Below are 21,302 nucleotides of genomic sequence, written 5' to 3'. Positions count from 1 at the left end.
AGCAAGCTGGAGAGAGAGGCATTGATCCTGGGTCCAGGCGTCCTCAGCTTCACAGGCAAGGGCAGAGAACTATCCCAGAGAAGAAGATCACGGGGGCAGAAAAATCAAAGCCCTTCCCCAGGGTTGTGGCTGAGGACTAGGAGTTGACTCCAGATAGTCCCTGTGCAGATTGTCCTCTCGAGGGTCACCCAGGGTGATGCTCCTCCCAGCACATGCTGACCCTACAGGTCACCATGCAGGCTCAGGCCTCACAGACTCCCTTGCTTAATTAGGAAGGTAATTCGGCTGCAAAATAGTCATCTGATCTGTGCCGACGCCAAAGCGAAATTCCTCCTAGACCCTCCGCTGTTCTAGATTATCCATGCTCCGTTAGCTTGAATTACCACGCGGCCTCTGTGGCCCAGACACAAGCCAGAGCTATGCAATCAGCTCCTGGGGCTGAATCTGCCCTGCACCTAGGAAGTGCTTGGAAGCAACAGGAGTTAGGAGGGCGTAGGACCTGCCTGACTCCCATCCAAGCCCGAGCATTGCCCAGCCAGCACGAGAGGACCAGCATTGCCCAGAGGCCCCTGCCCCGGGGCCTGCAGGTGCCTGCCAGGCCCCCGAGCTTAGCCACTTTTGTGTCCCTCTCCTCTGCCTGCTGGGACCGGGCCCCTTTGAGGGTTTTGGATCAGTGGGAGAGGCTTTCTGCAGCAACTCCTAGGCATAAATTGGAGCAGAGGCAGGGACAGGCATCTCCCTGAGTGTAAATAACAGCCACACTGCACTGGATTATTTTATCATGATTGCCCACCTCCCCGGCCCCCGAACTGTCTTGATCTCATTGGCCTAGATTGCTGCATCTCTCACAATGATGGAGGGGTGCCTCTCCCTTCCCAGGCAGGGTGGCCAGCCTTGCTATTGAGGCACCCTCCTACCCAGCAACTCCCCAGATTTATTCCATGTCTTTATGGTGCCTGGAGAGTCATCAGTGTCCTGGGCCGGCAGAGCACTCTGATGATCTCCACTGGCATGATGGATGGGCCTTTGGGGGAACGTATGTGACAGCCCCCTGCTCCCGGCCTGCCTCTGCCCTGACCACAGCTCCGTTCCCCACCTTCCCAGAGGTCAGATGATGGGCCTCGTGGCCAATCCTGAAGGGGTGGTCATAATGGAAGAGGGAGACAGCGTCAGTCCTCGGCGCCCACCTCTCAGTACTGCTGCAGCGTCTTTCTGGCCTCCTCCCCAGGCTCTGCTCACAAACACCCTTCCCAGGAAATATCCCCATTACCCTCTCTCATCTCCCATCACTCTGTTACTGCTAGCCCCTCGGCACTTGTGTACACAGTGTGCGCTGTAATGATAATCTGTGCTGGTTTATGTGTTTCTTTACAAGTGTTTTTATGTCCTCTGTGTGTGTATGAGGAAGGTTTATGGTGCGTGTGCGTGTATGAGGTCACGTGCTGTGTGTGTGTGTGTGTGTGCATGCGTGCGCGTGTGCACGCGCCTGCTTCTGATTAGACTGTGATCGCCATCTTCTCCCACACACAGGTGGGGGGCTCTCACCCCACTCCTGTGGTTGGGGGCACACCCTAGCTACTAAGGGTGGGCAGAGAAGGAGGGGGAGCCAATCAAAGATGATGACTGTCCGGGCAGGGTCTGCGCTGCCCCCCAGCTGCCAGTTAGAGAACCGGCGAAGGTCAGTCTTAGATCATTGTTTTGTCTACAGGGTCACAAACAACTGGTTTGACTATTTTCCCCAAGAAATTGACTGAACCCAGTGGTTATTTTGGAGTCAAATGATCTCAGCCTGTTATGACTTACCTGTGTCAGTGGGTATATCTGTGTCTTCTCTAAACAAGTTCCCTTAGCTGTACAATGGGATGAGATGATAAGGGGCTGGAAGGAGTGAATAACACATGTGGTGTGCTTAGCACAAGCAATAATTTGCTTGATCCGGAGAAAGTCTTCACACCACTTGGCTGTTGTGAGCTACCACTCAGAGGGACTCCCAGTCTGGAGAAGGAGGGTCCGTTCCCTGGGGCTGGGGAAGCCAGGCCTAGGAGCCGTCCTGGCTGTGTGTGCCCCAGAACGCTGTGGGGAGCCTCTCTGCTGGGCTCCTGTGACTTCTCCAGGGTGGTCAATGTGATCCACCCCCATCCCCAGATGATCACCTAGGCAGGTGCCTCCTGTGCTCCCTTCTGAAAGGGAAGCAAAGGTTTCACTCAAGGTGCAGAATTCTGGTTGCCCCAAGTGCCCAGTGCCAGTCCCTGTATGAATCCCACCGCCCTGGAAGTGTTGTGGGAGAGGCAGACAGGTTCATCCCGGCATTCACTCAATATGTGCCAGGCACAGAGGTGGGAGCCGTAGACAGCAACAAACATAATATCCAGTCCAGCACTGCATGGCATCCACGCTCTGACCTCTGACCTCACACACAGCAGGTGCCCCCTGAGGGTGTCATCTCTTTCAGGCAGGAATGCAAGTTGGATTGAGGCCTGGGTGGATGGTGAAGAGATGGAGCTGGGGTCTTGTGGGTCACGCCAGCATAAGCCCCTCACTCTCTTTAAGCCAACCTGCTTGGACATGAAGGGACAGTGACACTAGGCAGGGGCCTGCATTCTCCTTCATTCTGCAAAGATGTGTTAAACACCTGAGCCCACCAGGCACAGTGACTCACACCTATAGTCCTAGCATTTTGGGAGGCCGAGGCGGGTAGATAACCTGAGGTCAGCAGTTCGAGACCAGCCTGGCCAATATGGTGAAACCCTGTCTCTACTGAAAATACAAAAATTAGCTAGGTATGGTTGTGTGTGCCTGTAATCCCAGCTCCTCAGGAGGCTGAGGCAGGAGAATCACTTGAACCCAGGAGGCGGAGGTTGCACTGAGTCGAGATCACGCCCTTGCACCCCAGCCTGGGCAACAAGAGTGAAACTCCATCTCAATAAAAATAAAAATAAAAAAATAACCTGAGCCCGCCTGTTCTTCTCCCAGACCCAGGTCTGGAAAGAGCCTCCCAACTGGGCCTGCAGCTGAAGGTACCTCCCTGCCCTGCAGGGGAAGGTGGAGAGGATGTCAGAGAATCCTGGAGCCTCAGCATTGGAAGGGAAATCAAATGCTGTAGCACCCCATTCACTTCCTAAAACCCCTAACCACATTCCAGCCTGTTGGTCATCCTCCAGCTGCAGCTGAATCCCTCCACTGAAAGGGTACTTACCACCCGCCATGGAAGCCAGGACAGTTCTGACTGCCCCCAGCTCCCCCTTCCCCCTGCAGCTCCCTCCCATTAGTGTTGGAATCTCATGGAGCACATGTGATCCTGCAGGCATTTACAGACAGCCCCGGCCCCCATCTCTCCTCTCCTGAGTCTCACACACCTCACCATCTCAGGTGGTCCCCTCGGATCCCCAGTAACAGCTCCAGATGTGGGCTGCCCCGCCCGGGGATGTCAGCCTAGGATTCCCAGTCGCCACAGCTGTCCCAGATCTAGGAGGAGGCAGTGTGGGTGGGCCCTCCAAGCTTCCCTACCTCCCTCTATCCCTTTCCCAACCCCCACCCCTTCCCACCCCTGTTTTCCTTTGGATTGATGATAAATTTCAGTGAAAGATCCGCTTATCTCCAGTAGGAATTAAGGAATTAAGTTGGCGATGGGGAGAGAGAGGACAGGGAGAGGGAGCATATGCAGAGGGTCAGGGTACAGAGGGACCGTGGGCAGGGCAGGGCAGGACAGGGCAGAGACGGCGGGGCTGTGGAGCAGTCCCCTCTGCCTGCATCAGTTCACCCTGGGGTGGGCTGGGCTGCACTCCCCACCTGCCTGCACCGTCGTGGGGGATGGATGTGGTGACTCATGGAAGGAGGTGCATCACAGGGATCCTGCAGGTGGGGTGATCTGGCAGCCTCCTGTGTCACCTGTTGGTGCTTCATGCTATGGTGCAGTGGCTCTGTGACATGATGGCCCTGGGAGGGCGAGCCACAGCTTGTGGCAGGGTGGGGCGCCCCGCTTTTGGCATTAGGATACAGAGGCACATTCTGCAGTTGGAAGTCCAGGGGCCACCAACCCACAGGTGGCTCATGAGTGCCATCTAGGCACTAATGCAACCCCCAGGCAGGTCCTGGCTGCCCCTCAAAAGGGGCCCACCCCAGAGGCTGCTGCTCCTGCCTTTTTGCTTCTTTGGTGGGACTGACTGAGTTTGGGTTCCTAGAGCAATGGCTGAAGGAATCTCTCACCCCTGGAGAGTCTGAGCTTCGACGTATCCTCAGAGCAACTCAGAAGCCTCTATCCTGAATACCAACGGAGGCCACTCAGGGTCTGCAGCATCCCTTGCCCCTGAAGCCCAGAAGACTCTGGTTAGAGTTTCTCCCCAGGTCCCCAGGCTTGCTGCTCCTTGGCACCCCCCGGCATCCGATGTCTCACTGGCAAGCAACACCAGGCCCAGGACTGCAGCCCCGAAAGGTGCCTCCCCTCGCCAAACTCTGAGGCTAACCCGGGAGAGATGGGAGCTGCCCTCCGGAGGGTGGGGGGTGAGGAGGTTAGAAATGAAGACAGGGTGGGCCAGAGGACATGACTGCCCCTCAGGTCATCCAGGCCAAGCTTCTATCCAGGCCTGCCCCAAATAAGTTTCAATCACTGCAGTCCCATTCTTTTCTGACACCCCCAAGGCTGGGAGTAGGGGTCAGTGTTCAGCAGCAGCAGCCACCAGGGCACCTGGAGATAAGAGGAGATAGGGGCAAGGCTGGGCAGAGACAGTCACAGTCAGGGTTAAGGGTAGGGAGTGGGGAGGGAAGGGGGAGGCGTGGCACGCTGGGGAGCTTAACACTCAGGAAGCTCGGGGGAGGCCAGGAATTGGGGCCTCAAGTCCAGGAGTCGAACTGGTTAATAATTAATAACTCTGGTTAATAAATCATGGACTTTTTTTTTCCTAATTTCAGCTTCTGCTTCCACCCCACAACCCTAGAGATCTTTCTGGGCTCTGCCCAGACCTCAGAAAAGAAGCCCCCACCCCCATCCCTGCCCTGGGCTGTCACCTCCCAGGCAAGATTCGCCCTCTGTCCCTCCACAGCCCTCCCTAGGCCTCTGCCCCCTCCCCCAGCTGGTTTCTGGCCTCCAAAGCCAGTGTGGTGTTTAATCTCCAAGAGAGATTAGTGACCTGCTTTCGCTGCCCTCCCCCACAGGCTGCTTGGATGCCCCTAAATATTCCCTGCTGGAAGGGCAGGCCCCCATGGCCACCCAGAGAGCGTCTCCAGGTGCCCCCCTTGACAGTGCCACCCACCCCACCCATTGACCCACTTGGCTACAGGCCCTTTCTGCTGGCCAGAAGGTGTCATGGGACACCCTGTGGGTAACACTGCCCAAATGCCTCAGGTGAGGTCAGTCAGCACATGTTCCTTGGGCATCTACTATGTGCAAGGCACTATGTGTCAAGAAAAAGATACTTTAAGCAACTGGAATTGAGGTTAAAGGCTGATGCACGTGAGCGGGGACCTGAAGACCAGGTGACTCCAGGACTGGCAGTTAGGGTGAGGAGAAAAGCGGACACTGGGCATTTTGCATCTCTAACTCTGGGATGCTTCCGTCAACAGTCAGGCAGGTTTCTGGGTTTCTGTCCCTTTTGCAAGATTGCACCAAGGGCAGAGATCTGCTTTTGTAAGGCTTGTGGTGGTCAGGGAGAGGGAGGGAGGAAGGAAAGGGGAAAGGGGTAAAGAAGTTGCCTGCTTCCCCTTCGTTTGAAGGTTTTGACGTTTCCCTCTTTTTGAAGGGTTGAGGCAAAAGAGTGAGAGGTCCCTCTCCCGTCCTAAACCTTGCACGTGCTGGGGCTGAGAGTATAGTAGTGATGGATTAACTGGCCTCAAAACAGGTGAGGCCCTGTCTCCCAAGTAATCTTCGCACAAAGCCCCCAGAGATTTACTTAGGTGATGAAACTATGCCCGGGGCTATGGTAGAGTCATGGGGGCCTGAACTGGGAGAGGGAAGGGGAGGGGAGGCTTCTCTGGGACCGTGACCTTGATTCTGAAACCTGGAGGCTGAGAAGGAGTGGGCTGGGACGTGACCAGGACAGCCAAGGGAGACCCAGCCATGAGCATGCCTGGAAGAAAACTAGCGCCTCCGCGGCCTGTGGACTGGGACTTGAAAAGAATAACCCCCCAATCTGTCCTCTCTGATTTCAGCCTGACCTGTGCGCAGTCCAAGCCCAACTTGTCCAGAGCCACCCTTTCCCTCTTTTTCCCAAGACACAGCCCTCCCTGGGCTCTTCCCATTTCTGTGATGAAAGCCCAGATCTGCTGTGCACCGGAGCCGTGGCTCCCGCCTTCACCCCTGCCTCTGATTTGCTGTGAGTTCTTATCCCATTTCTGCAGGACCCCTCCCCAATCCTAGCACCACCACCCCCATCCCGCCATTCCTATGCAGTGTGACAATAAAAAGTGTCCTCAGACTTTATTGAATGTTCCCCGGAGGACAAGAGCACCCCAGTTGAGAAAACACTGGTCTAGGCCTTCACTGCAACCAGCCTCCTCTCCTAAAACTGCTTTTTCACTGACTGCTCTGCACTCCCACAACTTTACACGGACCTATTTTAAGTTCCAGTCAAAATAAACTGCTCCCAGCTTCTCCAGTGCACTCCTCGGCCTTGGCTCCTGATGATGGCTGAGCCCTAACACACCCACCTGTGAAATGCAAGGCTCGAAGACACCAGCCCCTCTACCCCTTCTGTATTGTTTAGTATTTACTTTCTGTCCTCCCCTCACTCTGTGCCTGAGCTCTTTGAAGGATAGGACCCAGCCTTAAAATCTCTGCAGACCCTAGCTCAGTGCCTTGCACACAGTAGGTGTCCCATAAATGTACAGTAAACCGATGGGAGCTGGCTAGCTTCACAACCCCGATAAGCTATGAGGTTTCCTTCTCCCATGCCCCTTTCTTTCTTTTTTTTTTTTTTTTTTGAGACAGAGTCTCACTCTGTTGCCCAGGCTGGAGTGCAGTGGTGCAATCTCAGCTCACTGCAACCTCTGCCTCCTGGGTTCAAGCGATTCTCCTGCCTCAGCCTCCCAAGTAGCTGGGATTATAGGCACTTGCCACCACGCCTGGCTAATTTTTGTAGTTTTAGTAGAGATGGGGTGTCACCGTGTTAGTCAGGCTGGTCTTGAACTCCTGACCTCAGGTGATCCACCTGCCTCGGCCTCCCAAAGTCCTGGGATTACAGGCGTGATCCACTGTGCCTGGCCTCCCGTGCCCCTTTCTTTCTGTTTTTTGTTTGTTTGTTTGTTTTTGGCAACCCTATTTAACCCCCATGCCGAGAAAGGAAAACTGATGCTTCCCTTTTACTTGACACCTCCCCTCCCATCTTATTTTGTTTGCAGTAAACAAAATCATCTTTTTTCCATTTGCTCAACATTTATGAGCACCAGGAAACTGCGGTTATGTGTGTATGAAGTTGTGCGTGGATGTGTGGTTTGACAGGCGGGTGCTGTGAGATGGCACGGTTCTTTGTGCGGGGTGTTCGTGTTTGAGTCAGAAATTATACTCTTCACACCAGGGCTTGTATGGGGTCTTCTCTTCCACGAACTCCTCTACACTTCAAACTCCTCTCACACTGGGCTTATGCCCTCTGTAAGCTCTGACCTTTCAGTCCACCATGCCTTTGCTGTTCCTGTCTCCTCTGCCTGGAGGACGCCTACTTCACCAGCTGGCAAACTCCTACTCATCCTTCAAAGCCTAGTGAAATCTTACTTCCTGGGGGACACCTCGTGTTTCTCTAATTCTCCTCCCCACATTCATCATTTCTTCCCTGTATCATCAAGGCACTTTGTGACCAGTCCTACCGCAGCAGTGATCATGTGAGTGAATTTATTCTGTGTCCTTGATATCCTTCACATGCATATACACACGTATGCAGTGTGTGTGTGTGTGTGTGTGTGTGTTTATAGCCCTACTGGCAGGCACTTGGTAGATTCTTAATACATGTTTATTAAATAAATGAGAGTAAATTGCTTACTTGGTTTTCCAAAGCATTTTCTTTGTACTATGTTAGAGGAGTGTCTCTGTGCAATGGCTCTGCCTGACCTTCCCGCGCTGCTCCCACGTGTTCCTGAGCATGTCGACCTGTGTGCATACTGCAGCATGCAGCTGCACATGTGTGCTTGGGTGTGCGTGTGTGCGTGCATGTGGCTCTGGTTCAGCACTTCTGTAAATGGAAAGCTGTGGCTGCCCCTCCCCAAGCTGACATTCCCTCAGCACCACACCCCCACCTTTGAGGATTGAAGGGGTGACTGGGTGGTGACCTCCCCCAGGCAGATTTCTCTACCCACCTGATGTCCCCCTCCCAGAACGGTGACCCAGGGCTTCCCATCCATCCTAGGGGCTGAGCTCTCTGCAGCCTCATCACATCACACTCCCTTCCCTATCCATCTCTGCCCTGTTTAATTGGAATTTGGCTAGTGGAGACCATCTGTTCTATTCCGGCCTGTTTCCATGACAACCAAGTGGCTTGAGACTGAGGTTTGTGGTGAAAGAAGTGGCCTGGGGGATGCTGGGAAAAACCAGCTAGGTCCTCCCCCTCCAACCCGCTCCGCCTCGCCCTGCCCTCTCTCCATAAACCCAGAGTGAAAATAAAGCTGTTCCCTGCCTGAGAGTTGGGGAGTCCCCGAGCATCACTCTCCACCCCCAGCCCCCAGCCCCCAGCCCCAGTCTTTCCCAGGCTCCTTTCAGGCTTCCCACACAGGGCTCCCCTCCCTTCCCGCTTCCATTCAAGAGCGCCTTCTGCCCTTGCAGACTAGGGAACTAGCCCTTCCCTTCTCCCCCCACCCCGACCCTCCACCCCTGGAAGTGAGTGCTTCCTCACAGCCTGGTTACAGACGCTCAGGGCCCAACAGAAAAGACTCTTCAGAGGGTAGTTTCGGCTTCCTCTGCGCCCCTGCCCCTGCAGGCTCTCCCCCGGCCCCAGGTAGCAGAGTGGCCCAGGCAAGTGCATGGCAGACAGAGGCGCCCTGGACCCGGCATGGAGCTGGTGATCCCAGATTCTCAGGGGCTGAGACAGGCTCTGGTACACCGGGGGTATGAGTGAGGGGGTCTCTTATTTCTGAACAGACAGTTCTGTTTTCATGGTGTTATTTTCTGCCCTAATTTCCCCATCTATGGCAAAGCCTCTTCGTGCCTGTTCTATTACCAGGGGACCCGCCTGTCTTCAAAAATAGGTGGTGTGGCTTGTCAGGTGACCGTCTGTCACTCTGGTCCCAGGCATCTCGTGCAGGATATGTGTGATACGTTGACTATGCAGGCGGGCCTGCGGAGTGGGGTGTCTTGGGATCTCTCTTTGCCCCCTCTGACAGCAAAATCAGTCCTGGGCAGACTCAGTCCTGGGCAGTCCTGAGTATGGAAGCTGAGTCTTGAACTTCAGAAGGCCGGTGCTCTTAGCGCTGCGCTGAGCCGCAGGAGCCCAGGGCCCCCACGCTTGGGGGTGCTGCAGGCGTGCAGAGGTCTTCTGGTAGCCTGCCTGTTTCCAGCCTAGCCCCGCCATCATCCATCCTTCTTCATGTGCCTCTTTTCTTCTTTTGTCTTTGTTGAGATATAATTCACAAACCACAAAATTCGCCCTCCTAAAGTCTACGATTCAGTGGCTTTAGTATATTCACAGGGTTGTGCAGCCATCACCACCTCCTAATCCACAGCATTTTCATCACCTCGAAAAGAACCTCGGTATTCATTAGCAGTCACTCCCCATGTTCCCTCCCCCAGCCCCTGGCAACCACTCATCTACTTTCTGTGTCTCTGGATCTGCCTATCCTGGACATTTCATATAAATGGAATCATACAGTATGTGGCCTTTTGTGACTGACATCTTCTACTTAGCATTCCACGTGCCTCTTTCCAAAGCACAGATGTGACCATGTCACCACTTTGCTTAAAAGGCGTCAGTGGCTCCCAGTTGCCTACAAGGTGAAGTTCAGACCCTCATCTAATACAAAGCCCTTTTACAATTGGCTCCTATCTTGCTTTCCATTCACCCTATATTCCCCTCTCCTCTGCCCCAAATATCCAGTGCTTTAGCCACATCCAAGCTTTTAAAAACACTCTTTCCTCTTTTCCTCTTCCCCTCCTGTTCCTCTCTCTCTCTCTCTCTCTCTCTCTCTCTCTCTCTCTCTCTCTCTCTCTCCCCCTCCCTCCCTCTCTCTGTCTCTCTGTCTCTGTCTCTGTCTATCTCAAGGACTCCTGCTTATCCTGCAGGACTCAGCTAAAATATCTCACATCTTCTGTGGTGCCTCCATCACCTTCAGACAGAATCACTCCTCCTTTTGAGCTCCCATTGCTTTGGGTTTGTATTTTTAACAAACAAATAAAAACTGCGTTTATCACTCAGTCATTGTTTGTTTTCATGTCTGGGGCCCCTGCTAGACAGAGCTTTTAAAGCAAAACAAAATGTCTTTGTCTTTTTTATTCCTCCATGCTCCTACCTCTTGCCACTACCACTGTCACTTTCACCCAAAAGATGCCAGCACCATGCTTGGCACATTGTATGGGTGTGGTAATGCTTCGTGGATTAAAGCAGGGGGAGAAGAGTGTTGAGGTGATGGATATCCCAGCCGTGATTTGATATTTTGATACCTGCCTACAATGTGTAATTATCAAATCAGGGCTGGGATCTCGTGTGCCCCCAAAATATGTACAACTATGATATATTAATTAAAAATCCAAAAAAATAAAAGCAAGGGAAAGAACCAGAGATAGTAGATTTAATCTGAGAGAGGCAACCCTATAGAGGAACCTGGAGGAAGGAGAAGATTCTGCAGCTTGGCATAGCAGGGACAAAGTGGGGTCTGACTGGACCTGGGAACTGCCTATGTGGGCAGTTGGAGTGGGGAGATGGTGGGGAGGGGTCATTTCCCCTGTTCGACAGCCTTGTGGAGTGTCATGGTGGTCACTAGCATGAGAGATGGGGTGGAAGGTTTGGCAGGGGTGGGAGGAGAATGAGAAACAGCCATAAAAGAGAAGATGGGGGTGACCTTTAGCAAGAAGAGGGGAGTGGTGGGTACAGGGGAGGGTGATCCCAGCAGGCAGAACCACTTGTGCAAAGGCCCCAAGGCAAGCGAGAGCCAGTGCCTAAAAGACCCAGGAGTGGAGTCCAGCGTGCGATGGGGAGAGAGGGCAGCGGTGAGGTTGGGCTGGTGGAGTGAGCAGCAGCCTGGTCCCGCAGAGAGCTTTAGGACAAGGTGAGGGTGGTGGCCCTTACACATGTGTCTGATGAAAACTTCCCTGTCCTTCAAGGGTCACTTAAGGGTGAACGACCTTTCCCTGTCCACCCCAGCCAGCAGGGACGGTAGTGGGCCTACTTCCCTTGCCAGATGGAAACTACCAGAAGGCAAGTGATAGATTCTAACCCCTCTCCTTCCTCACCCAGCTCCATGGGGAGAATTGAGGGACAGGGGCAGATTTGGGTTCCCTGCCACATACTAGCTTTGTGCCCTTGGACGCCCTACACCAACACTCTGGTCTTCAGTTTCTTCCATGAATACTGACCCACTGAGGACAAAAGCGGGATAATGATATAAACCTAGAGGGAGTTCATGAGGATTAAATAAGATAGTGCATACAAATGCTCTGAAAGGGCTGTGCCAGCATTTATTCTCCTGTGTGCTGTTAGGACAAGGTGACAGGGAAGGAAGCAGAGGCCCAGGGTCTCTGGTTTGAAGGAATCACCAAGGCCTCTGCCCTCTTTTGTGTCGTTGTCTTTGATGACATTTCCAAGGGATTAGAAGCCCTTGTGGGGGCAATATCATGCTGTTTATTTGAAATCGACTTGAAAGCAATCAATACTATATTTTCTGGGGGGAAACACAAATTTAGCTTCCACCCTTACTCCAAGGGTGCAATGTGTGCAGAGAGAAGATACAGTGGCGCCTGGCTAGCAGGTCCCTCCCTCTTCCTAGGCAACCAGCAGTTCTCAGAGCAAAGGAAAATGGGTCCTTCTTGGTGCTCGGGGGTGAGTTGGGGTGGGCCCAAAGCTTTCTCCACTGGGAGTTACAGGAGCAACAGGCCCTCCCCACGGTGGGATCCAGTTCCCAAGGAGGGTGCCAAACAGACCTTCTGCCCCTACAAAAACAAACCTGTCTAATTGCCTTTAATCTTGGGCTGTCGGTCCGCTGGTGTTGGTGCTGAATAGTAAGAGGAGATCGTATCTTTCCCTTTGAGTGAAAAGTTATTTGATCTCTGTGTGTCAGAGGAAAGCCTGTGCCCAGGGAAGAGGTGGGGACGGAAGGGGAAGGTGGAAGAAGAGAGGAGCGAGAGCCTGGCTGGCGGCCGAGGGGAGGCTGCAGCTGAGGGCTTTATTTCTCCCAATAACAATCATAAATAAAGGGGAACAAGCATCTCTCTTGTCTTGGCTCAAGGCCATTGTTTTGTGCAGGGCTTCCTCTTCACCCCTGCCCCTCCCCACCTCCCTCTTGGGCCCAGGATGGGAAGACAGCTTGTCTGCAGGGAGAGGGAGTGGGCTGCCAGCTGTCTCACCTGGAGGGGTGGGAGAGGAGGGCTCTGTAGACCTTGATACAGCCCCTGCCCCGCCTCTGGCCTTGGTGCTCCCTCCCCAGCTCTGCAGAGGCCGCCAAGATGCCCCAGATGATTGCAGTTGCCTCCACCAGTCTCCTGGCGTGCGATCCCTCCTGTTCCTGCTCAGCAATTGTGAGTGGTCTTGTTCAAACAAAGCCGGGTCACAGATCTCATCCCTCCACTCATGGCCTCCAACAGCACAGTCCAGCTCAGGGGAGAGGCCTGGCCCTTGCATCAGTCTCCTCCATCTAGCTACACCGGCCACACTTACCAGATGCACTCCCGCCACAGGGCCTTTGCACCTGCTGTCTGCTGCCTCTGCCGGGAATGTTCTCCTCCCAGGTGGCCACGTGGTTGGCTTGCTCACCTTGTTTTGTTCTTTGCTCAAATGTCTCCTTTCTCAGTGAGATCTTCTGGGCATCTTTGATCTAAAATTAATTAATCCTACACACATTTTGTCTTCTTTATTGTCTGGTTGCCATTGCTAGAACATAAGTTCCATGAAGACGGAGAATGTTTTCCGCTTTGTCCAATGCTGTATGTCTGGGACCTAATAGGTACTGAGTGACAGCAGGAATATTTTAATAAACGAATACCCTAATGGAGAGCTGCTGCCTCCTGCGCCTGCACACCCTGTTTCTGCATGCACTCACGTGAAGTCTCCCTGAAATTTCTGCTCATGAAGGCCTAATCTCGAGCCCTGCCTGGCCAGCACACACTGCGGCTCCCTCATGGTTCCACCCTGGCCTGTGATGTGGGCTGGCCTCCCACAGAGCCTTATCATCCTGCAGAGCTTTATGGCATCTACACACTTCTCTCACCTTATCTTCCTAGCACTCTCTGGGGTCAGGACTATCACCCTGGTTTACACTTGAGAAAAGAAAGTTCAGAGGTTAATGACTAATTTGCTTGAAAATAACACCACATGTAAATGACAGGGCCAGGACTCAAACCGGATCTTAGCCAGAGCTGTCCCCTTGCTGTCCAAGGTCCCAGCACACCTGGCTCCCCTCCCTGGCGTGCGCAGTCATGGCTGAGCTCTCAGCCCTTTTTCTGCATCTGCTCACCTGCCTGGAAGAGCCTCCTGGGGTGGAGTGGGGCATTCTCACCGCCACCAAGGCCTGCCTCATACCCCACGGAGGAGAGGGAGACTCATTCTGAGCCCTCCCAACACTTAGTAAACCAAGTTACAGATGCGGCGGCAGAAGCTGGGAGCACCCAATGGACCTCTTCCTACCCTCAGGTGAGGGGCTGAAATCCACGCCCTCTTACCTGGAAGCCCTTTCCTCTACCTCCGGGCTCTCCATCTCAAGAAACACGGGGATGGGCCGGGCGCAGTGGTCACACCTGTAATCCCAGCACTTTGAGAGGCCGAGGTGGGTGGATCACTTGACATCAGGAGTTCTAGACCAGCCTGGCCAACATGAACCTATTTCTACTAAAAATACAAAAATTAGCTAGGTGTGGTGGTAGGTGCCTGTAATCCCAGCTACTTGGGAGGCTGAGGCAGAATTGCCCGCCTGGGAGGTGGAGGTTGCAGTGAGCCGAGATTGCATCACTGCTCTCTAGTCTGGGCGACAGAGTGAGACTCCATCTCAAAAACAAAAAAAAAGAAACACTGGGGTGGTCCTGGATATAGACCCAGAAGGAGGAAGGAGACAGCCCCTGCCTGCGGGTTCATGTGCAGGAAAATGATGGTGGGGTGTGAGGGGTGCGCCCAGCTGTGCGACCTTGGGTGAGCCTTCTGAGGCAGCTCCTTGCCCGGGGAACCGTGTTCCTGGGTGCTAAGCTGGGGAGATTTGCCAGGAGGAACCATTGTCTTGGAGAAGAGGTGGTAAGAAGGAACACTAAGGCGTACTCCGAGTGTGACAGGACGGGCATGATAAAGGCCACCTCCTCCCTGAGAGCACTGTTCCTGAGCACCTGTGTACCAGCTCTGAGCCCAGCACCCTGGATGCAGTGGAGTTGACAGGCTGAACGGGCTAAGCCACGCATCTCATTACCCCAGCTATAAGCTACCTTGCATTTTCCATGGTCAATCCTTTTGGGATCTCCTGTAGAGTGTGGGTGATGGGGGACTTTACCAATAATCCAGGGCGATGGAAATCCAGGGCACAAGGCAGACAGGAGGCTCTTTGCCATCGTGGGCCAGGTGTGCTTTCACGAAAGAGCGTCAGCCTCGGCATCGGGAGTCCTGCCTCAGCCACTTGCAGGTCAGGTCACCTCAGGCACTCCCTGGCCTCAATTTCCTTATCTGTACAGCGAGTAGTTTGGGCTAGTTGCTCCTGGGGAGCTCTTGGAGTCTCCTGGCCCATCCTGGGTGCGCAGGGGACCTGTGTGACCAGCTGCTGTACTCCTACCACTTGGACAAGTCCAAGGCAAACACCGAGAAGGGTACAAGAGAATGTGGTGTTATGGCTTCTGAGGGCCAGCCAGCCTGTGAGCTCTGGAGATGTCTGACTGCCCCTTGCTGAAAGACATTTTTCTGTCCCTTTGGTGCCAGCATGAAGGCCCTTCCTGACTACCGGGCCTCCAGCACGTGGGACACAGAGTGGGTCTAGGCAGAAGAACTCATGGTCAGATCCTCTGCCAGGAGCATTTCTCAAACCCACGTGGTTCCCAACCCTTCCCACTGGAGCTGGGGAAGCTTTGAGGCACCTTGGCCTCCTGGTCATGCCGTGTGTCAGTCACCTCTCAATTATTGATCACCTCCCACGTGCAGACCCTGGGAGGTACTGGGCATCAGGTTTGAGCAAAACAGGTGCCATGCATGTTCTCATGGAGCTCACAGGCTGGTGGGGGCCAGACGCTGAATATGCTTTTTGAGTGTGGCAAAGGCCTGAGCCTGGTGGAAACATAGAGCAAGTGGGGCTTAACCCATTCTGGGGGACAGGGATGCCTCCCAGAGTAAGGGATTTTACTAAAGGCATGAAGAATGAATGGGCCATGGAGAAAGAGGGAAAAAAAAAAAAAAGGAAGAGACTGTGGAAAGCTCCTGCATCTGCCAAAGGTGTGGGGGCCACAGCGCCAAAAGCCACCATCTACTGAGCAGTCCTGTGCCAGGGTCAGCTTTCAGGGCTTTGCTTACAGAGCTTTATTTAACTTTCCCTACAGCCTTTGAGGGAGTGATTATTCTCTCTCTATTTTTATAGATGAGGAAAAAATGTCACAGAGCTTGCAAGTGGCAGAGCTGGGACTTGAACCCAGGAGCCTGGAGTCAGAGGCCTCTCTGCTGTATAACTAGAGACAGTGGGGATCTTCAGCAAATGCCCCTGGAGAGGTAGGACTCGAGCGGGGCAAGTGGCAGGGCCAGACTAGGCCCAACCAGAAGCAGAATGAACAATGCACTTCTTCCCAGCAGCAGAGTTAGCCTGGCGGTACACAGATGGCTTCGGCCACAGCCCTGGACTGGCCTTGATGGCATCTGGTGGTGGCTGACCCACTCCCAGGCTCTGTATCAAAAGACTTGGGGAAATGGACTTGCTCTTCAGCAGAAGGGATGGAGATGAAACCGCAGGACGAATTTCCCAGCTGTCACGACCATACGCTATTAAAACAGGCAGCCGAGGGAGGTGGAGGCCCTGGTGGGAAAGGTTAATGCCTTGGTTGCTCAGAGCTGCTGGAGAGGTGAGTGAGGCAGGGGGAGGTCCAGGATGACCCCTCCAGGGTCTAGAGATGAGATCGCGTCACACAGATCAAAAACACTGTCCCACAGGAAGAGAGCACTGTCAGCTGTCCCCAGGCTGGTGCCACCCTCTTCCTGGGACCCTGTCTGCCCCAGCCCTGCCATCGGACTTCATTAAATTGCATTTTCCCAGAGTAGGGCAGGCCGGTGACAGAATGAGTCAACGCCAGCTTGCTACAACTGTCACCCCTGGAGCCGGCGGGCATAGAGGGAGATAATTGGGAGTGGTTTGACAGCTTAATGTCTGGGGCTGGCTTCCTGGAGCAGTGGAGGGTAGGGATGGGGCGGGAGCCAGTGAGGAGGAGGCAGGTGGATTTGGGCTGCCCCTGTCTTCAGATTGACCACCCCCCCACCACCTTTCCCCTCCATTTCCCTAACGGCAGCTTGTTGCGCAGGAAAATAAAGCACCGGGAAGGAAATGAGTTCTGGAGAATAAATTAGTCTTTCTTTATTAATTTGTCAGAACTAATTAACATCTCCCCTAGGTTTGTCTCCTCTCCAGATGCCCCCCAGAGCCAAGAGGAAGGGAAGAGTCTGGGAGAGGCCAGGTTTGGGCTTCGGAATCCCAGCCCTGGCCTCTCCCTGCAATACCAACCCCAGAGCAGAGAAGGACAGAAGAGGTGTCACTCAAAGGGGGGCCTGTGGTCCCGTTCTAGGGACTGCAAGCTGAGAGGGCCCCCACAGTGCACCTTGTCCGCTTGCCTAGGATTCTGAGCCCCAGACACCCCTTGGCATTTTGCCTCTCTGTGCTTGTGTCACTTCAATGCAACAGAGTCAGTGCCCACCTCATTCAGAGTTGGTGGGAGGGTGGCCTGCGACAAGCACTGCTCAGAGAAAAGGCAGCTCTCGTTATTTTGAGAGACAGAACTCCAGTAAAGCTCTGGAAGGTTCTCAGAGTTCTTTCATACTCATGAGGTCACTTTGGTTTGACCCTAGCAATAATCCCAAGAGCTATAAGAAGCAATAATTTGTGTTCCCATTTCACAGATGACACAGCTGAGGCACAGAGCAGTTGCATACATTACAAGGCCACACAGCAAATGGCTGGCAGTGGCAGGATCAGTGCTTAGCTGAGCAAGTGCCCTGCTCCCCCACCTCCCCTCCTGAGCACACACCCGTACCCCCACATCTGCCCCACTGTAGAGACCTGACTCACGGCTGGGAGTCTCACTTACTAACAGACACCTCACTTCCTGGGTGTAAGTTCAAGGTCTCAGCCCGGGAGCCACCCTAAGCCACAGAAGCTCCAGTGCTACTGTGGGCTGCTCTTTGACTTGGGCAAGAGCCTGGATTTGTTTCGCAGAGTTGGTGCCTTTTCTCATATACCCCCCATCCCAGAAAGGGGCCCAGCCCTGGTTTCAGAGAGTCACCAGTAATAAGAAGCGCCTCTCAACAGGCGCAAGAAGCCCTTGACAGAGCCACACCTTGCATACAACACCTCGAAGGGTTGCAAAATCCATTCTGTTTCATATCCCGCCGTGCTGTGATTACATCCCAGAGGGTTCATTTCCGCTGAGCTACAGGACCCTGGGAACGTGGAAGTGAACACTCCTCACCCACCATCCCACCCCCAGGCCTGAGAGCTTGTCGCCTTCCACACCGGCAGCCTGTTGGAGGGTAGCTGCAGAGCAGAGACCCCCAGGCTGGCCAAGCCAGACGGAATCTGAAGGAAGGATCAACCGAGCGGCCTTCCTGTGTTTTAAATGAGGAAACTGAGGCCTGGAAAGAGAAAGCCACGCAGTTCACTGGCTCTTGGCGGCATCAGTATTAGTACCTGGGTCTCCTGACTCCCAAGCCAGGCCCCTTTCATGAACTAGGTGTCTGTACTTGACAAATGACATTGTAACTAAATGAATTTATCCCATTAGGGACTCTTAGAGCCAAGAACAGGCAACCTTCCAGGGAAGGTGGGGTGTATACCAATGATGTCAGACCAAAGGTCAGTGTCCAAGGCTAGGTCACACCACACCCCCTCCCTGCCTCAGTGACCACAAGGGCAGATTCTCCCCCAGGCCTCCTGGCAAAACCCTCAGGCGGGCCCTCATTCCAGCAGGAGGCGCAGGGTCCTGTTCCAGGGTCTCGAATCATGAACACAGTGTAGCTACAGTGCCTCTTCTCCGGTAACACAGTTCCCTCTCCAGAGTTTGTTTCATTTGATGGTCTCCCCAGACCTCAGGGGCTGGGGTGGTGGTGGTTCCCACTTTAAGAGGGGGAACAGAGACCAGAGAGGTTGTGATTTTTCGGCAGAGCTAGGCCTGGAAAGCAACCCCGTCCTCTGAGGCAGGCCCGGGAGAGAAAGGGTGAGCCGGTGGGGTACACACTACACTTGGAGTCAGGAGACCTGGGTTTGAATCCTGGCTCTGCCACTAACCGTGACCTTGGCAACCCCAAATGCCACTTAGTCTCGATGTCTTCAGCTGCCTCCTAACACCTGCCTTGGAAGGCTAAGGACTTCATGAGCGCTCCAGGGAATGCATCCGAACGTCTTTCAAAAGGCCCTACCCCAGGCTTCTGCCACTCTCCCTTGCATGTTTGTGGGTGATGAGGGAGCAGGCAGGGATGGAACCTCCAGTCATCCTGTGACTCCAGCCAGGCCTCAAGGCCCAGCCGCGCCTGCCCGCCAGAGGGCCCAGAGTGCAGGGCCCGCCAGAGGGCCCAGAGTGGGGTGGGCCGCTGGAACGGGGGCCTCTGCTCTCCAGGACTTGGGGCTGGGCATTGACAGAGCTGGGTGTGGCCGGCCTGGAGAGAAGGAACTCAGGGAGAGGGAGGAACTGGGCTAGTTGGCGTCTGCTGGCCGGCCGTGGGAAAGAGTCCCAGAGTTCCCTTGAGGACAGTCAGAACTCTTAGACTCCAGGAACTCAGGAAAGAGACTGGGAAAAGTCCCCTCAGCTCAGGTCAAAGCTCCAGCACTGGTCCTTGTTTTCCTGCATCCTTAGGGCTCATCACATGCCACAGGATAATCACAGGCCTGCGCTGGTACCTACCAGGGGGCCGGCTGGCAGAGACACATGGCACTTCCCCTTATCTTCTGCAGAGAGGATGATCCTAGCTCTTTGCAGAGCTCTCCTGGGCCCCTACCCGAAAACCGTAGGACTCCAGGACCAGGGCAGGCACCACAGGCCAGCGTGAGGATGCTGACTTGCGAGGAAACAGTCGAGCTGTCTGACACCCATTGTGGAACTTTGAGGCTGCCCATTTTTCTGCAGCCTGGCACAGGGCAGCTTAGAGAATCCACACAAATGGGAGTAGCCGTGGCCTTTGGGGAGGGCCTGGAGCCCACTTTGGGATGCTAGAAAGGGTCTTGCTCTGACCCTGAGGCATAGTCTCAGCTTGCAGCCCTGTCCATGATCCTAGGGTACCCACATATCAGTTCGCCACCTCCAGATAATTATTATGTGTCAGGCACTTGGCTAACCATGTACATACATTGTTTTACTGAATCCTTATAGCCATTTTGTGATAAAATATTAAAAACTGGGGTTTCCTGTTACAGATGAGGAAACTGAGGCTCACAGGGTAAGGCAGCTTGCCAGTGAGTGGAAGAGCCCAGCCCCAGGTTTCTCCACCGTGTGAACTCCCCCTCTACTCCCCATTGCTCTCTCCTTACGGGGAGGAGCTACCTGATCCCCAGCCCTGGTTCCTGGTCCCACAGGCCCAAGCACACCACGGGACAGAGTGTGCTTCCCTTATAATAAGAGGAATTGAGGGTAGATATTAGGAAGAACTTCTCCACTTCTCAAGGGTACAGAACATTTTAGCAGTTTCCCAGGGGGAAATGGTAGAATCTCATATGCTGAAGACTGTGAAAGAAGGGGACGAGATGATTTGATCACCTGGGTGGGGGTTTTTGGAGTAAATCCTTGCCAGCATCGGGGGTGGTATATGACAGTACCCTTCAGATGGGAAAGTCTAGCAGCTCAGGCCCCCAACTCTGGCGGGGTATGACCTCTATCTGCTGCCACCTTGCCAAAAGGGTCAGGCATGGGAATTGCTTTTCCAAGAACTTTCTGTCCAAGTCCACTTGGAAGCCTTTGCCAACTAGTGCCTGGGGCGGCATGTCAGGCAGGGCAGGGCCTGGGCCTGGGCAGGTGTGGTCCCCAGCTACCTGTCTGGGCACCAGTTGGATCCACACCGAGAGCTCTGCCATGCCAAAATCCCAGTTTTTGCTCTTTCTTTTCCTCTTCCCTGTCCCTGGTATGGAGCTGGGAGAAGACCCAGGTTGGGCAGGACACTGAGGGCTTCAGCCTCTGCAGCCCACCCTGCCTGTCCTCTGGGGAAATCAGTCTTCAGCAAATTTGTTGAGAACTTATAATGTACACACCAGTGATTAGGCGCTGCCTGCCTAGAAAACTGGAATCTGGTCTTAAGAGAGGGTTCTAATTGACGAGGCAGAAAACCAAAGGGCAGTGTCAGTCTGAAAGGAAGCACAGTGGACCACAACCAGAAGACTCAGGTTCTGGATTCACCACCCTTTAGCTATACAACTTGGCAAATGTCTCAACCACTGGGCCTCAGTTTCTCCCTCTGTAAAATGGGACTATCAGTCCTTGCTCCTGAAGGTGGAAGTGAAAATAGGAGATCCTAAAAGGGAAGCACTTCCGAGTGCCTGTAGATAGAAGGTATTCAGCCAATAGTGGTGGAAATAAAATAACTCGCTGTCAGAATTCTGGGAAGCAGGAAGCACAGATACTGACCACCAGTATTTATTTTTAGGGTTGAGGGAGCCTGTGAAGGAGAGGGGCTGAGACTTATAAAAACTTGGGCACATAATCTCTCTAATCACTTTGAAGATGAAAAGTTGCTGTGAAATGCCAACCGTGCTGACGGGACCAGGGCTGAAGGAAAGATGAAGAGACACAGCAGGGCCAATTGTGTAAACATAAAATGCATATTTTTTAATTGCTTGAGTTTACATCTCATAAAAGAAAAAATAATAAAGTGCAAGCCCTTGCCATTCCCTACCCCCCTTTCTCGGCTGTGAGTCAAGAACCAGTTCCCACCAGTCTTTCTGGGGTTCAAAGCGTCTCCCCGCCCTAATCCTCACCGCGACCTCCCCGCCCCCCACATCTATTGTGGGTGAGAGGGCCTTTCCCTGAACTGCTCGAG

At 53.8% G+C, this 21,302-nt stretch overlaps 1 protein-coding gene and 1 long non-coding RNA gene across 2 annotated transcripts in view; one reads left to right on the top strand and one right to left on the bottom strand.

The window, feature by feature from the left end:
• Positions 1–21,302, top strand: part of NECTIN1 (nectin cell adhesion molecule 1) — a 68,679-nt gene that overhangs the window by 11,131 nt on the left and 36,246 nt on the right.
• LOC140711501 (uncharacterized) lies at positions 3,876–8,408 on the bottom strand. The gene is made up of 3 exons (XR_012092752.1): positions 8,281–8,408; positions 5,267–5,390; positions 3,876–4,684 (listed from the first exon to the last, which is right to left on the bottom strand). It is a non-coding gene; the product is annotated as an uncharacterized lncRNA (long non-coding RNA).

Source organism: Chlorocebus sabaeus, chromosome 1, assembly GCF_047675955.1.
Source record: "Chlorocebus sabaeus isolate Y175 chromosome 1, mChlSab1.0.hap1, whole genome shotgun sequence".
Taxonomy (NCBI): domain Eukaryota; kingdom Metazoa; phylum Chordata; class Mammalia; order Primates; family Cercopithecidae; genus Chlorocebus; species Chlorocebus sabaeus.
Note: the sequence above shows the minus strand (reverse complement) of the source record. Positions and strands in the feature narration are given on the sequence as shown.